Source organism: Salmo salar, chromosome ssa13, assembly GCF_905237065.1.
Source record: "Salmo salar chromosome ssa13, Ssal_v3.1, whole genome shotgun sequence".
Lineage (NCBI taxonomy): Eukaryota > Metazoa > Chordata > Actinopteri > Salmoniformes > Salmonidae > Salmo > Salmo salar.
The window spans coordinates 73,144,462-73,162,362 of NC_059454.1; the positions used below are offsets into that span (position 1 = coordinate 73,144,462).

General features: G+C 42.4%; 1 protein-coding gene across 5 annotated transcripts in view; it reads left to right on the forward strand.

The window, feature by feature from the left end:
- The first annotated feature begins 2,244 nt into the window (after positions 1–2,244).
- Positions 2,245–17,901, forward strand: part of dyrk1aa (dual-specificity tyrosine-(Y)-phosphorylation regulated kinase 1A, a) — a 59,330-nt gene continuing 43,673 nt past the window's right edge. For all 5 annotated transcript variants that reach the window (XR_006758621.1, XM_014137264.2, XM_014137267.2 and 2 more), the window contains exon 1: positions 2,245–2,970. The gene's annotated coding sequence lies outside the window, so the exon portion shown is untranslated. The remainder of the gene's footprint in view (positions 2,971–17,901) is intronic.

Genomic DNA, 17,901 nt, shown 5'->3' on the forward strand with positions numbered 1-17,901 from the left:
GTCATAGACCGTTTAGGCAACATGAAAGAGGATGGCATTGGCGTTTGTCTACAAGTAGGGTGAGTCAACATGTTTTTTCTAATTGCACGCACGCACACACACCACACACAGAAATCAGTAACATGGACAGCCACATAATATTTAACTTACGTTGATTGGACTAAATAGTTTTTGGTATCTTTTAGTTGTCATTGTATTAGACTAAGCATAGGTGATTTGATGATGTTGAAGTTGAAATGGTGCTGGAATAGTGGAGGCAGCTCCTGTTTTCTTTGCGACTTGTGGTAATTCTCCAAGGTTCTAAATCAATAGTTGTAGTAGTCTGAAAATGACAGAAACATTACCTTGCTTGAGCATACTGTAGGTCATGTACAGTTGAGGTCGGAAGTTTACATACACTTAGGTTGGAGTCATTGAAACTCGTTTTTCAACCACTCCACAAATTTCTTGTTAACAAACTATAGTTTTGGCAAGTCGGTTAGGATATCTAGTTGTGCATGACACAAGTCATTTCCAAACACCTGAAGGTACCACATTCATCTGTACAAACAATAGTACGCAAGTATAAACACCATGGGACCACGCAGCCGTCATACCGCTGAGGAAGGAGCCACATTCTGTCTCCAAGAGATGAACGTACTTTGGTGCGAAAAGTGCAAATCAATCCCAGAACAACAGCAAAGGACCTTGTGAAGATGCTGGAGGAAACAGGTACAAAAGTATCTATATCAACAGTAAAACGAGTCCTATATCGACATAACCTGAAAGGCCGCCCAGCAAGGAAGAAGCCACTGCTCAAAAACCGCCATAAAAAAAGCCAGACTACGGTTTGCAACTGCATATGGGGACAAAGATCATACTTTTTGGAGAAATGCCCTCTGGTCTGATGAAACAAAAATAGAACTGTTTGGCCATAATGACCATCGTTATGTTTGGAGGAAAAAGGGGGAGGCTTGCAAGCCGAAGAACACCATCCCAACCGTGAAGCACGGGGGTGGGGGTGCTTTGCTGCAGGAGGGACTGGTGCACTTCACAAAATAGATGGCATCATGAGGAAAGAAAATGTTGTGGATATATTGAAGCAACATCTCAAGACATCAGTCAGGAAGTTAAAGCTTGGTCGCAAATGAGTTCCAAATGGACAATGACCCCAAGCATAGTTCCAAAGTTGTGGCAAAATGGCGTAAGGACAACAAAGTCAAGGTATTGGAGTGGCCATCACAAAGCCCTGACCTCAAACCTATAGAAAATGTGTGGGCAGAACTGAAAATGCATGTGCGAGCAAGGAGGCCTACAAACCTGACTCAGTTACACCAGCTCTGTCAGGAGGAATGGGCCAAAATTCACCCAACTTATTGTGGGAAGCTTGTGGAAGGCTACACAAAACGTTTGACCCAAGTTAAACAATTTAAAGGCAATGCTACCAAATACTAATTTAGTGTATGTAAACTTCTGACCCACTGGGAATGTGATGAAAAAATTAAAAGCTGAAAGAAATCATTCTCTGTACTATTATTCTGAAATTTCACATTCTTAAAATAAAGTGGTGATCCTAACTGACCTAAGACAGGGAATTTTTACTAGGATTGAATGTCAGGAATTGTGAAAAACTGAGTTTAAATGTATTTTTCTACGGTGTTTGTAAACTTCCGACTTCAACTGTAACTGTTTGTTACATGCAATATGTTTTGTGGACTTCACAGGACAGATGTTGATCTCCGGTTTTGTAATGAAACAAATGTGTGGTTGAATTTATTCTTTATTCTTCTTATTGTCTCGGCTTTAGGCCTATATATCACGATGTCAAGGCACATGAACTAACTGGATTATAGAGCAAACAATGCAATTATCACAACACAGGTTGTAATATGGTTTCTTTTTTTTCCTGGCTTGGCTTTCCCGGTGATTTTGACCACGCACCGCTACTGACGAAACATACATTTACTGTATCATACTTTATAGTGTTTGGCTTTACGTACAGAATAATACAAAATGCTATGAGACCAGGCTGCAGCGGTTGACTGACTCCCCATAGACTGTAAAAAGAAGGGTCAGACATCCAATCTAGTTTATGTACACTCAGCATTGGTGGTAAGGTAATGAATGTCCCAGGTGTTGTTTCACCCGTTCGGTGGTGACCCAACCGAACACTTTCTCGTGTCAAGGAGTTTAGCCAGAGAGAATAGCTAAAAGAGTATATCTGGTTTAGCTCCCACAATCACTCCTATGACCCGCCCACTTTCAAACATTTTGATTGGCAGTTTCTATGACAACTGCACGGTCTTTTTCTGCGTCATTGGTCCATACGGGAACTTCTTCGTTTGATAGACAGTCGTCATGGTAACGTTCTTTTTCAGCCTCCATTTTGTTAGACACTTTCGTTTTTCCCCAAAGTATGTACCTTCCTGCCGGAATAGTAAATCCACTGATCAGAGTAATGACATGTACATTGACACTTATGCCCAGACAGAAATTGGTTATTATAATGAAAGGGGTTGGTAGATGTGCTACAACGGCGCTTACTGAGTACATTGGTTTACTGTAGTTTCTATGGTCTTCCGCCGGGCCGGTACGCTGCGCAGGTTTGGAACGCGCGCCATTTTGTGACATTTACAAAAAAAGCTTTCTTCAAGAAAACAGGGTCTTCAAGTTTTTTCCGTGTTTAAAAAAAACCGATACTCTCCCTGAAATGGAAGTATCGACCAGCTAATGGCCTACATCGAAATGTTGGTTTCTCTATGGTCAGATCGAATAAGTTTCTGCTGTTGACGGTGGTGGCGAGTTGACGGAGAGGCGCTGTTGATTTGGAAACAGAATTGACATCTACTCAGAGGAGTGAGGGTTGTACGTTGGGAAATCTGGGGGGGCTCCATGGAGAAGAGACTGTATTCAATAATTCGCCGTAAGGCATTGGGGATTGTAAATGAGGATATTTTTCTGGAATAGGGAGACTGACAGGCAGCGACAAAGGTAAGTTTGTACTGTCGTTCTAACTGTAGCTAGCCATACTAGCCAGTCACAGTGCTAACGTTACCATTGTAATGGTCTAATGGGCTCACACACACACAAACTAGCTAGCTAACGTTAGCTGGTAATGACCTGACCATTCAACGTTCTATAATGTTTCCTCTTTTTGGTGGGAAAACGTGCACCCACATATTGACAGTACGATGACAAGCAGTAACGAGTAACATCAGGCCTAGTTAACAATATGAATCGTTAATAACATTACTAAGTTCAACGTTAACTCGCTACTGTAACTGCTTAGGCCATGTTGGTGTAGTTGTTAGCTAACTTTCCCTTGCCACAGTTAACTTAACGTTAGCTAGCTAGAACCCTAGCCTTACTCCATTCCAGTAACGTTAGGTTAACTAGCAATCTAGCTAACGTTTATTCAATGCAGCTGGCTAACATGGATAGATATGAAACTTAGCTAACTACCTACAGTAACATCTTGCCTTTAATGTAATTCAGTAGAAGGCAGTGTTGCTTGCTAACTGGACCTTTGCTATTTCAGCAAGCTAGATTAGATTAACTAGTTAGGTCATAACGTTAGTTGGGTAACTAACGTTAGTTTGCTAGTTACCTAGCTAACGTTAGCTACATAGATAGTAGCGTGTAAAAACATAGTCACGTTGCTAGTAGTAGCGTTAGAAAACATAGCTGGCTAACGTAGCAGGCGTAAAATACACGCCTGAAACTAGATCCCTCTAAATACTGGTCTTGACAAGAAGAAAAAAAACTGTCGGGGGAGGTTCTCTTCTGTACTGTTCAACCAATCCAGTAAATGTGGAGGAGTTAGGATGGAGTGTTGCCTTCAAAACTTCAAAAAGCGGAACTCACGTCACAGGCTCTCTTTTAATTTCCCCTGAAAACCGGAACATCCGGTTGTTGGGGACTTGGCAGAGGCTACTAGCTACCTACTGCTTCGCTACTGTTTGTTAGTGCATCATTCCATATTGGTTAACGTTAGCTAGCTAACATTAGCAGGTCCACGTTGTGTTGATGATCTTGTAGCTTTAGTAACATGATTGATAGAATAAGCTGGCTACAAAGAGTAACTCCACCTCAGGCAGCTGGGTTCAATAGAGGGGATACCAATCATATGTTGCCTTCCAGCTAGCAAACACCTGCTACCTTGGCAAGTCATCAGTTTCCAAAGAGATGCGAGCATTGATTGATAGTCAGCTAATAGCTAGTCATAAGGATGGGGAGCTTATCCACTTCAACACATTCATTCTTGATACTGTGTTATCAACGAGCTATCGAATGCTAATATGCTCACGTTGACCTAGTGTGTTTGGTGATGAAGTTCGCTAGCAAACATGTTGACCCTAGTGTAATCGTGGTCATGGTTCAGTTGGGCTGATGGTAGCCACTGACTTGGTTATTTACAAATTGAAATTGAATGAGGAATTTTGTAGCTGACACGAACAGTTGAATTTAAGTTCCAGATCACAGTACATGATACACTTGTTGACAAAAGTATTCACTGACTGAAGCATCAAGTTCAGTGGGGGAAACTAAACTTATTAATTTGAGAACTCACATGAGAGGTAGACCGCAGCAGGCACTAGTATGTTTTTGATGGCGCGCTATTTAGGACAATGTAACTTCTTGAATAAATTCCTCCTCTTCATAAGTATTGGATAAGGCCCATAGTTTACATTTACAGTCAACTGATCATTGTTATGTAGTAGCACCTGCTCACCAGGAGATGTTTTCAGTTCATAGTCACTCTCTTGGTCTCTTTTAGTACATAATATCATATCAACCTCATGGTTGAATCAGCGAGTTGCTAACTTCGGCCTACTATAACAGCTACAAGAGTCATGGACAGCAATAGCAAAGCACCTTTTCTATAGTAAAGTTTGCGAATGGTATGGGTAGATCTCAAGTTGGCCTTAGTTTGAAGTCTGTCTGGTTGGTCAATCAGTGTTATCTTGTGACGCTATAGGCTCAGCCTAATTGTTTTGAAAGTTGGGATGCACCAATACAATTTTTTGGGGCGATACCGATATCTGATATTTTCCTTGCCAAAAAAACAAACAATACCGATAACCAACATTTTAGCGCCCTTTTAAGCATTCTAGTACAGTTAAATAGTTAACCAACACACATGGACACAGCGGTCTAAGGCACTGCATCTCAGTGCAAGAGGTGTCACTACAGTCCCTGGTTCGAATCCAGTCTGTACCACATCCGGCCGTGATTGTGAGTCCTATAGGGCAGCGCACAATTGGCCCAGCGTCGTCCGGGTTTGGCCCAGGGTAGTCCGTCATTGTAACAATAATTTTTTTCTTAACTGACTTGCCTAGTTAAATAAAGGTTCCACACCACACTGACCAAAAAGTTATTTTGTTGGCATTTACGTATGTCCCCATTACCAGTAAAACATATTCACAACCTATTTCTTTCACTTGCTGTGCTGTTTCGTTGTTCATTTGTTCAGTCGCTTTATTCTCAACCACGATTTCATCATACATGTCAAGCAGTGAAGTTTCAGCTCTGTCTGTCCGTGGCCTCTCTTCCTCGGTGCGTACTGTCACTGTGTCCGTATTCATCTGTGTATGTCCAGCTGTATGTCCAGATGTGTATGTAACATTTCACGTAAACCCTGTTTCTTGTCTACTCGAAGTAGTGGTCCTTCTATCGAGCATGGTGGTGACACAGTAAAGAGGCTCAGAGAGAATGCCACCGACTCGCTTGTTCACAGCCTTGAGTACTTTTGTAAGTTTTAACCCCATGGTCTATGTCGGCAGTTTTGTTGAGCAGGTGTTTCAATGCCATGACAGAGGGTATCACGTCTGCTGCAGACGCAGTTGATTAGCTTATTTCTCGAGTCAGTTGTTCAAATGGTGCTAGGAGTGTGACCATGTTTCAAACATGTTCTCAAATGCCATTGAAATGGCAGCAGCAGTATGAGAACCAGCACATTCCTGAGCATGTAATACGGCTTTCATCAGTACGAAATCCTTGTCGACCCACTGTGCTGTCAGACTCCGCATGCTCATGAGGCTGACATCGCTGGTCCAAATGTCTGTCGTGAAGCTAATAGCAGTGACGCTCCATAGCAAGTAGCTCAGATGTACGTTTCAACAATACTGTGTAACTGGTAGGGCAAATCTGAAAAATAGTGTGTACTGGGGCTCGACCAGTTGGCGAAAGCCAACATCATCCACGACAGAGGACGGTTGATTGTCAAGGGCAATGGATTCCATTATCTTGGCGTTAATGGATTTTGCCTTTCAGTTGTCTCGCTGAAATTTTCTTACTCTTCAAATGACTGCTCGACTTGAACTTGTTGTTGTTGGAAATGTGCGCTTAGTATTTTTCGGATTTTGTTCTGTGAAGCACTGTATTTTTCGTGGCGTCATTACGCCATCTACTTAAGTTATATAGGTATGCACGTCAGCTTTGACATCGGTTTTGCACCATGGCGTTAAACTAGACATCGGGCCGATGTTTGCATTTTAGGCTAATATCGTCTGATTCTGATATGCTCACCGATATATCGTGCATCCCTAATTGAAAGGGGCTTCTGCTTCAGGGGCTTCTGCTTCATGGTTGATTCCTTGGAAACAGAATTACCTCATGGACACATTCTTTATTTAGGCTACTTATAGAAAACTTCCATGCTGAGTGTACTTTACAATAAGCATTTGTGTTCTCTCTGCCTTTGACTTGACTTTAATCACAGCAGCAAACTCCTCAACAAGTGATTACACGGTCATCTGTATTTTAAGATTCCTGCCAGTAATTTCTATGCCGGTTCATATTTGACTGTTTTTGGCTGTGTATGGGTAATAGCCAAGGAAAAAGAAAGCTGTTTTTACATTCAGTTATTTTCAACACAAATGTGTCTAATGAACATTAGGCCTATATTCAACATGAATGAGAACCGTGTGTGCACCTACACGGATGTTGATGGAAATGTTGCTGCACCAACTTTGGAAGGATTTTCAAACGTAGGCCTAAACTGTATTTTCCCCATATCATAATCGGTTGAGATTCATTGTCTATCTCTGTGATGAAATGTCTATTTTTACTGTAGAATACGCACTGAAAGTAGTGTGGAAAGTAGCCTTGTAGTTTTTGAACTTCTTGAATGGTCTTCAATGGGCAAAAACGTAGCACAATGGTTGTCAGCGAAAAAATTTAAAAGGTCCAATGCAGCCGTTTTATCTCTATAAAATCATTTCTGGGTCACAATGAAGTACCTTACAATTAAAGGGATACTTCGGGATTTTGCCAATACCCTTTATCTACTTCCTCAATGTCAGATGAACTTGTGGATACCATTTTTATGTCTCTGTACAGTATGAAGGAAGTTAGAGAAAGTTTAGTGAGCCAATGCTAATTAGCGTTAGGGCAATGACTGGAAGTCTGTGGGTATCTACTAGCATGCTAGACTTCTAGTCGTTCTTATGCTAGTTAGCAATTGCGCTGGTTAGCAACTTCCTTCAAACTGCACGCAGGGACATAAAAAAAGGATATTTACGAGTTCATCTGACTCTGGGGAAGTGGATTAGGGGCTTACAGACAGGCCGCGGTAAACGGCAATTGAACAGCAAGAAAATCCACCTATCGTATGTAGTGATCAAATGTTATTTGTCACATGCTACAAATACAACAGGTGTAGACCTTACCGTGAAATGCTTACTTACAACCCCAACCCCTTAAGGAAATATTTACTAAATAAACTAAAGTATAAAATAACGAGGCTATATACAGGGGTTACCGGTACCAAGTCAATGTGCGGGGGTACACATTAGTTGAGGTAAATGACTATGCATAGATAATAAACGGTGAGTAGCAGCAGCAATGTAAAAACAAAGGGGGGGGGGCTGTGTCAAAGCAAATAGTCCGGGTGGCCATTTGATTAATTGTTCAGCAGTCTTATGGCTTGGGGGTAGAAGCTGTTAAGGAGCCTTTTGGATATATATAACCAAATATAAAATATATATATAACCAAATATAAAATATATAACCAAATATAAAATATATACAGTGGGGAGAACAAGTATTTGATACACTGCCGATTTTGCAGGTTTTCCTACTTACAAAGCATATATATACTGCTCAAAAAAATAAAGGGAAAACTAAAATAACACATCCTAGATCTGAATGAATGAAATCATCTTATTAAATACTTTTTTCTTTACATAGTTGAATGTGCTGACAACAAAATCACGCAAAAAATAATCAATGGAAATCCAATTTATCAACCCATGGAGGTCTGGATTTGGAGTCACACTCAAAATTTAAAGTGGAAAACCACACTACAGGCTGATCCAACTTTGATGTAATGTCCTTAAAACAAGTCAAAATGAGGCTCAGTAGTGTGTGTGGCCTCCACGTGCCTGTATGACCTCCCTACAACGCCTGGGCATGCTCCTGATGAGGTGACGGATGGTCTCCTGAGGGATCTCCTCCCAGACCTGGACTAAAGCATCCGCCAACTCCTGGACAGTCTGTGGTGCAACGTGGCGTTGGTGGATGGAGCGAGACATGATGTCCCAGATGTGCTCAATTGGATTCAGGTCTGGGGAACGGGCGGGCCAGTCCATAGCATCAATGCCTTCCTCTTGCAGGAACTGCTGACACACTCCAGCCACATGAGGTCTAGCATTGTCTTGCATTAGGAGGAACCCAGGGCCAACCGCACCAGCATATGGTCTCACAAGGGGTCTGAGGATCTCATCTCGGTACCTAATGGCAGTCAGGCTACCTCTAGCGAGCACATGGAGGGCTGTGCGGCCCCCCCAAAGAAATGCCACCCCACACCATGACTGACCCACCGCCAAACCGGTCATGCTGGAGGATGTTGCAGGCAGCAGAACGTTCTCCACGGCGTCTCCAGACTCTGTCACGTCTGTCACATGTGCTCAGTGTGAACCTGCTTTCATCTGTGAAGAGCACAGGGCGCCAGTTGCGAATTTGTAAATCTTTGTGTTCTCTGGCAAATGCCAAACGTCCTGCACGGTGTTGGGCTGTAAGCACAACCCCCACCTGTGGACGTTGGGCCCTCATACCACCCTCATGGAGTCTGTTTCTGACCGTTTGACCAGACACATGCGTATTTGTGGTCTGCTGGAGGTCATTTTGCAGGGCTCTGGCAGTGCTCCTGCTGCTCCTCCTTGCACAAAGGCGGAGGTAGCGGTCCTGCTGCTGGATTGTTGCCCTCCTACGGCCTCCTCCACGTCTCCTGATGTACTGACCTGTCTCCTGGTAGCGCCTTCATGCTCTGGACACTACGCTGACAGACACAGCAAACCTTTTTGCCACAGCTCGCATTCATGTGCCATCCTGGATGAGCTGCACTACCTGAGCCAATTGTGTGGGTTGTAGACTCCGTCTCATGCTACCACTAGAGTGAAAGCACCGCCACCATTCAAAAGTGACCAAAACATCAGCCAGGAAGCATAGGAACTGAGAAGTGGTCTGTGGTCACCACCTGCAGAACCACTCCTTTATTGGGGGTGTCTTGCTAATTGCCTATAATTTCCACCTGTTGTCTATTCCATTTGCACAACAGCATGTGAAATTTATTGTCAATCAGTGTTGCTTCCTAAGTGGACAGTTTGATTTCACAGAAGTGTGATTGACTTGGAGTTACATTGTGTTGTTTAAGTGTTCCCTTTATTTTTTTGAGCAGTATATATATATATATATATATATATATATATATAAAATTGTGAATTGCCCATCAGTTTGAAAGAAATTAAGATATGATATTTAGGTCATATTGCCCAGCCTTCCACAGTCTACATCAGCTGGTGCGCAGCGGCGAAGCAAACAATGAGTGTGGACAGGCAGGATCCGCTCCAGTTCCAAACATAGGTTATACATGGCGCAAGCGACACTCTTGCTTCCCCGTAACCACCAGTCACCAGCCTACTATTTAGGTTTGCCTGGTTAAAGGGGCAGTGCCGTTAACTTGTTTTTCCATAAAAAAAAAAAAAAAAAAAGATATTTCCTAGGGCTGACCCAATTTAGTCGACTGGTTGATTGTTTGGTTGGTCGGCTGTTGGTCGAGTGATTTCTTTTGTCGAGCAGTAGCAAATATATATTTTTTTATGCCACACGAGACACCTGTCTAATTTGCACCTGTGTCAGTGAACTTATCCATTGCGGAGGCCGCAGGGATGGCACAGTCCAAGAAGAAGAAGGGGAGTGTGGCTAACATGCACAATGCACGTCTCTCTCCAGAATGCCCTCTCCCGCCAATTTGTGTGCAATCATTGTTTCATAATTTCATTGTCTGAATTGTTTGCCTTCGATTGTTAATGTCTATCAATTGCCCATTACATATACACTACGTGACCAAAAGTATGTGGACACCTGCTCGTCGAACATCTCATTCCAAAATCATGGGTATTAATATGGAGTTGGTGCCCCCTTTTGCTGATATAACAGCCTCCACTCTTCTGGGACAGATTTCCACTAGATGTTGAACATTGCTGCGGGGACTTGCTTCCATTCAGCCACAAGAACATTAGTGAGGTTGGGCACGGATGTTTGGCGATTAGGCCTGCCTCGCTGCTGGCGTTCCAATTCATCCCAAAGGTGTTTGATGGTGTTGAGGTCAGGGCTCTGTGCAGGCCAGTCAAGTTCTTCCACACCGATCTCAACTAACCATTTCTGTATTGACCTAGCTTTGTGCAGCTGCTCGGGCCTTGGAAACCCATTTCATGAAGCTCCCGACGAACAGTTATTGTGCTGACGTTGGTTCCAGAGGCAGTTTTGGAACTCGGTAGTGAGTATTGCAACCAAGGACAAATTATTTTTATGTGCTTCAAATCAAATGTATTTGTCACATACACATGGTTAGCAGGTGTTAATGCAAGTGTAGCGAAATGCTTGTGCTTCTAGTTCCGACCATGCAGTAATATCTAACAAGTAATATAACCTAACAATTCCACAACAACTACCTTGTACACACAAGTGTAAAGGAATGAATACGAATATGTACATAAAAATATATAAATGAGTGATGGCCAAACGGCATAGGCAAGATGCAGTAGATGGTATGGAGTACAGTATATATATACAGTGCCTTGCGAAAGTATTCGGCCCCCTTGAACTTTTCGACCTTTTGCCACATTTCAGGCTTCAAACATAAAGATATAAAACTGTAATTTTTTTGTGAAGAATCAACAACAAGTGGGATACAATTATGAAGTGGAACGAAATTTATTGGATATTTCAAACTTTTTTAACAAATAAAAAACTGAAAATTTGGCCGTGCAAAATTATTCAGCCCCCTTAAGTTAATACTTTGTAGCGCCACCTTTTGCTGCGATTACAGCTGTAAGTCGCTTGGGGTATGTCTCTATCAGTTTTGCACATCGAGAGACTGAAATTTTTGCCCATTCCTCCTTGCAAAACAGCTCGAGCTCAGTGAGGTTGGATGGAGAGCGTTTGTGAACAGCAGTTTTCAGTTCTTTCCACAGATTCTCGATTGGATTCAGGTCTGGACTTTGACTTGGCCATTCTAACACCTGGATATGTTTATTTGTGAACCATTCCATTGTAGATTTTGCTTTATGTTTTGGATCATTGTCTTGTTGGAAGACAAATCTCCATCCCAGTCTCAGGTCTTTTGCAGACTCCATCAGGTTTTCTTCCAGAATGGTCCTGTATTTGGCTCCATCCATCTTCCCATCAATTTTAACCATCTTCCCTGCCCCTGCTGAAGAAAAGCAGGCCCAAACCATGATGCTGCCACCACCATGTTTGACAGTGGGGATGGTGTGTTCAGGGTGATGAGCTGTGTTGCTTTTACGCCAAACATAACGTTTTGCATTGTTGCCAAAAAGTTCGATTTTGGTTTCATCTGACCAGAGCACCTTCTTCCACATGTTTGGTGTGTCTCCCAGGTGGCTAGTGGCAAACTTTAAACAACACTTTTTATGGATATCTTTAAGAAATGGCTTTCTTCTTGCCACTCTTCCATAAAGGCCAGATTTGTGCAGTATACGACTGATTGTTGTCCTATGGACAGAGTCTCCCACCTCAGCTGTAGATCTCTGCAGTTCATCCAGAGTGATCATGGGCCTCTTGGCTGCATCTCTGATCAGTCTTCTCCTTGTATGAGCTGAAAGTTTAGAGGGACGGCCGGGTCTTCGTAGATTTGCAGTGGTCTGATACTCCTTCCATTTCAATATTATCGCTTGCACAGTGCTCCTTGGGATGTTTAAAGCTTGGGAAATCTTTTTGTATCCAAATCCGGCTTTAAACTTCTCCACAACAGTATCTCGGACCTGCCTGGTGTGTTCCTTGTTCTTCATGATGCTCTCTGCGCTTTAAACGGACCTCTGAGACTATCACAGAGCAGGTGCATTTATACGGAGACTTGATTACACACAGGTGGATTCTATTTATCATCATTAGTCATTTAGGTCAACATTGGATCATTCAGAGATCCTCACTGAACTTCTGGAGAGAGTTTGCTGCACTGAAAGTAAAGGGGCTGAATAATTTTGCACGGCCAATTTTTCAGTTTTTTATTTGTTAAAAAAGTTTGAAATATCCAATAAATTTCGTTCCACTTCATGATTGTGTCCCACTTGTTGATTCTTCACAAAAAAATACAGTTTTATATCTTTATGTTTGAAGCCTGAAATGTGGCAAAAGGTCAAAGTTCAAGGGGGCCGAATACTTTCGCAAGGCACTGTATGAGATGAGTTATGTAGGGTATGAAAACATATAAAGCGGCATTGTTTAAGGTGGCTAGTGATACATTACATCAGGATGGCAAGATGCAGTAGATGGTATAGAGTACAGTATATACATATGAGATGAGTAATGTAGGTTATGAAAACATTATATAAAGTGGCATTGTTTAAAGTGGCTAGTGATGCATCTAATTACATCAAGATGGCAAGATGCAGTAGATGGTATAGCGTACAGTATATACATATGAGATGAATAATGTAGGTTATGTAAACATATAATATAAAGTGGCTAGTGATAAATTGATTACATCAATTTTCCCATTATTAAAGTGGCTTGAGTTGAGTCAGTATGTTGGCAGCAGCCACTCAGTGTTAGTGATGTCTGTTTAACAGTCTGATGGCCTTGAGATAGAAGCTGTTTTTCAGTCTCTCGGTTCCAGCTTTGATGCACCTGTACTGACCTCGCCTTCTGGATGTTAGCGGGGTGAACAGGCAGTGGCTCAGGTGGTTGCTGTCCTTGATGATCTTTTTGGCCTTCCTGTGACATCGGGTGGTGTAGGTGTCCTGGAGGGCAGGTAGTTTGCACCCGGTGATGCGTTGTGCAGACCTCACTACCCTCTGGAGAGCCTTCCGGTTATGGGCGGAGCAGCTGCCGTACCAGGCGGTGATACAGCCCGACAGGATGCTCTCGATTGTGCATCTGTAAAAGTTTGTGAGTGTTTTTGGTGACAAGCCGAATTTCTTCAGCCTCCTGAGGTTGAAGAGGCGCTGCTGCGCCTTCTTCACCACGCTGTCTGTGTGGGTGGACCATTTCAGTTTGTCCGTGATGTGTACGCTGAGGAACTTAACTTCTATGGGCTAGGTGGGACGCTAGCGGGACACAGCCAATGAAATATCAGGGCAGCAAATTCAAAAACAACAAAATGTCATAATTCAACTTTCTCAAACATACAACTATTTTACACCATTTTAAAGATACACTTCTCCTTGATGTAACCACATTGTCCGATTTCAAAAATGCTTTACAGCGAAAGCAAAACATTAGATTATGTTAGGAGAGTACATAGACAAAAATAATCACACAGCCATTTTCCAAGCAAGGACATGTGTCAATAAAACCCAAAACACAGCTAAATGAAGCACTAACCTTTGACGATCTTCATCAGAAGACACTCCTAGGACATTATGTTACACAATACATGTATGTTTTGTTCGATAAAGTTCATATTTATATCCAAAAACAGCATTTTACATTGGCGTGTGATGTTCAGAAAATGTATTCCCACCAAAACGACCGGTGAATGTGCACATCAATTTACAAAAATACTCATCATAAACGTTGACAAAATGTAAAACAATTATTTAAAGAATTATAGATAGACTACCCCTGGATGCAACCGCTGTGTCAGATTTTAAAATAGCTTTATGGAGAAAGCACATTTTTCAATATTCTGAGTACATAGCTCAGTCATCACGGTGAGCTATACAGACACCCGCCAAGTTCGTGTCAACCTAAACTCAGAATTAGTATTAGAAATATTCTCTTACCTTTGCTGATCTTCATCAGAATGCACTCCCAGGACTGCTACTTCCACAAGAAATGTTGTTTTTGTTCCAAATAATCCATATTTATGTCCAAATACCTCCGTTTTGTTCATGCGTACAGATCACTTATCCAAAGGCATAACGCGTGGGCGTGGAACCAGAGACGAAAAGTCAAAATGTTCCATTACCGTACTTGTCAAAGCATGCATGTCAAACGCTGTTTAAAATCAGTCTTTATGGTATTTTTAACGTAAAGTTGCGATAATATTTCAATTGGACAATAGCGTATTCATTCAAGGAGAAAAAGAAGGAACAGCGTGCTCGCATGACCGCACATATCCAATCCCTTTGTTGCCAGGCAGTCCACTCAGAAACTGAGCTCCTATACTCTGCCCAGTGACAGGAGAAGTCTCAAACCACTTTCTGAAGGCTTTAGACAGCCAATGGAAGCCTTAGGAAGTGCAATGTAACCCCACGGATACTGTAGTTTCGAAAGGGACTAGAAAGAAGAACTACAATTCTCAGATCCTCCACTTCCTGGTTGGATTTTTCTCAGGTTTTTGCCTGCCATATGAGTTCTGTTATACTCACAGACACCATTCAAACAGTTTTAGAAACTTCAGAGTGTTTTCTCTCCAAATATACTAATAATATGCATATTCTAGTTTCTGGGCCAGAGTAGTAACCTGTTTAAATTGGGTACGTTTTTCATCCGGCCGTGAAAATACTGCCCCCTAGCCCAGATAGGTTAAAACTCTCCACCCTCTCCACTACTGTCCCGTCAATGTAGATAGGGGGCTGCTCCCTCTGCTGTTTCCTGAAGTCCACGATCATCTCTTTTGTTTTGTTGACATTGAATGCGAGGTTATTTTCCTGACACCACACTCCGAGGGCCCTCACCTCCTCCCTGTAGGCCGTCTCGTCGTTGTTGGTAATCAAGCCTACCACTGTAGTGTCGTCTGCAAACTTGATGATTGAGTTGGAGGCGTGCATGGCCACGCAGTCGTGGGTGAACAGGGAGTACAGGAGAGGGCTGAGAACGCACCCTTGTGGGGACCCAGTGTTGAGGATCAGCGGGGTGGAGATGTTGTTACCTACCCTCACCACCTGGGGGCGTCCCGTCAGGAAGTCCAGGACCCAGTTCCACAGGGTGGGGTCGAGACCCAGGGTCTCGAGCTTAATGACGAGTTTGGAGGATACTATGGTGTTAAATGCTGAGCTGTAATCGATGAACAGCATTCTTACATAGGTATTCCTCTTGTCCAGATGGGTTAGGGCAGTGTGCAGTGTGATGGCGATTGCGTTGTCTGTGGACCTATTGGGTCGGTAAGCAAATTGGAGTGGGTCTAGGGTGTCAGGTAGGGTGGAGGTGATATGGTCCTTGACTAGTCTCTCAAAGCACTTCATGATGACGGAAGTGAGTGCAACAGGGCGGTAGTCATTTAGCTCAGTTACCTTAGCTTTCTTGGGAACAGGAACAATGGTGGCCCTCTTGAAACGTGGGGACAGCAGACTGGGATAAGGATCAGCACTCGGCGGTTTCGTTCTGCTAGCTTGTGTGGCCTAGCACTTCGCGGCTGAGTCGTTGTTGCTCCTAGACATGTCCACTTCACAATAACAATACATACAGTTGACCGGGGCAGCCCTAGCAGGGCAGATATTTGACGAACCAACTTGTTGGAAAGGTGGCATCCTATGACTGAGCTCTACGGTAAGGCAATTCTACTGCCAATGTTTGTCTATGGAGATTGCATGCCTGTGTGCTCAATTTCATACACCTGCTAGATTTAGCCACAACAGGTTTGGCTGAAGTAGCCGAATTCACTAATTTGAAGGGGTGTCCACATACTTTTGTATATATAATGTATCACCAGTAATACATTTAATGAATTCCCATAACTTCTGGAGCCCACTCTGGAGCCCACTGGTGCAGGAAACTCTTGAGGGCCAAGAATATTTTATGCAATGTTGCAAGTTTGCTAGCGCAAATTTAGGGCTGGACCCAGTTGATAGTTTATACAATGTTTCAAGTTCGTTGCGGACCGACCATGTGTTGCCAATGTGATTCATAGGATATTTTTATCAGGATATTTTCTACCTGAAGGCTGCAATGTTCATATTTGTTGGCTTTATGTAGGCTATTTTTACATAGTTGGCAATGGCAATTGAAGTTTTGTATTAAAATTTGTATAATTTCCATTTAGATCGAATTTTGATTAACCACATGATAAAGATTTTGAGGTTCGAAGACATTATTATAAATTAAACTGTTCCACAAGAATGTGCATATGGAAACCATAACTGACACGCAGATTGGTAAACATTGTAAGATAAATTGGCATTCTACATAAAGGTTGTAGCCCATTACCGGCAACTTTGGGAGCGTATCGGCAGAATCTGCGAAGGCCAGCTGGATGGTCGGGTTGGGTACAGGTTTTTTTATTCTGGTTATCTTGATCTCTGGCTACCCCTTGAGTCATTTTTGTCTTGTTTGATCAAACAGTGCGCTTAAAGCATCAGACAAGCTCAGTGCATATAGTTGATTTTATTTAAACACATATGGGGTGTCTCTATATGGAAAAATACACTGAACATTTTTGTTGGAGACAGCCCTAATAATTCCACACTGAGGTCGAAATAATAACATTGAAATTGTGAAAATTATGATAATGCCCATTTTGTGTAAGAGCTGTTTGGAGAGAAAAAAATGTCTGGAATGTTTGCCGGTTCGGGTGGGATGTAATTCTGGCCCGCCGCATAATGTCACCCGGCGATCTGATTTATAATAGACCAATTAACAGTAATCCTTTATTTACATATTACTTCCTAGTTTTGATGCTGGTCATGCCTAGGGCTGTTGCGGTGACTGTATTACCTCCACACCGACGAGTCATGAAGGCAGTCAAATTCCACATGACCGTTTAGTCACGGTAATTAGGCTTCTGCAAGCTCTGATGCTGCTGCTGGTCATTAGTAGCCTACCAAACTTGCTAACTGCCTGGTACTCAGAACTCTGTTGTCCCTCTAATCACTCTGACATCAATGCAAATGTATTCGATAATCTAATCAAACACTTCATGAGAGCCCATGAGCTCATGTTGTGCAACATTTCTATAGGCTATGTAATTGCGTGAGAAAACGGTGCGATGGCCACTAGGGTTGCAAAGGGTCGGAAACTTTCCGGTAAATTTCCAGAATTTTTCTGGACATTTTTAATGGGAAGTTAAACCTGGGAATTTTGGGAATTTTGCTTAAATTCATCAAAAAAGTTAGCTTATAACAGGGAACCTTTTCTTGTGGGATACACATAAGGAAATTATAGGTTTTGTGGCATATTTTGGTTAAACTATCCCCAATTCAATGGAATTGCAACCCTCTGCATGCCCAGTGCATTCTTCCATCACATGTACAACTGATTCTCAAGATCTTGCACACTAATGAGATGCTATTGAGCCCACACTACTACTCTGTCTGAGCCAAGGACTACATGCTTTCTGGTAAGTTTTGATTATAATACTGGGTGGGGTGTATTTTATAAGACATACATTATTTTTTGTTAACTAGTAAATAGTAGCCTACAGCAAAGTGTATTTAAATAATTTCTAACTTGTTAAAAATTTTTGCTAGTTAGTTTTTGCTACCATGTGGGTTTTAGCTTACCTGAGCCTGCTAACTG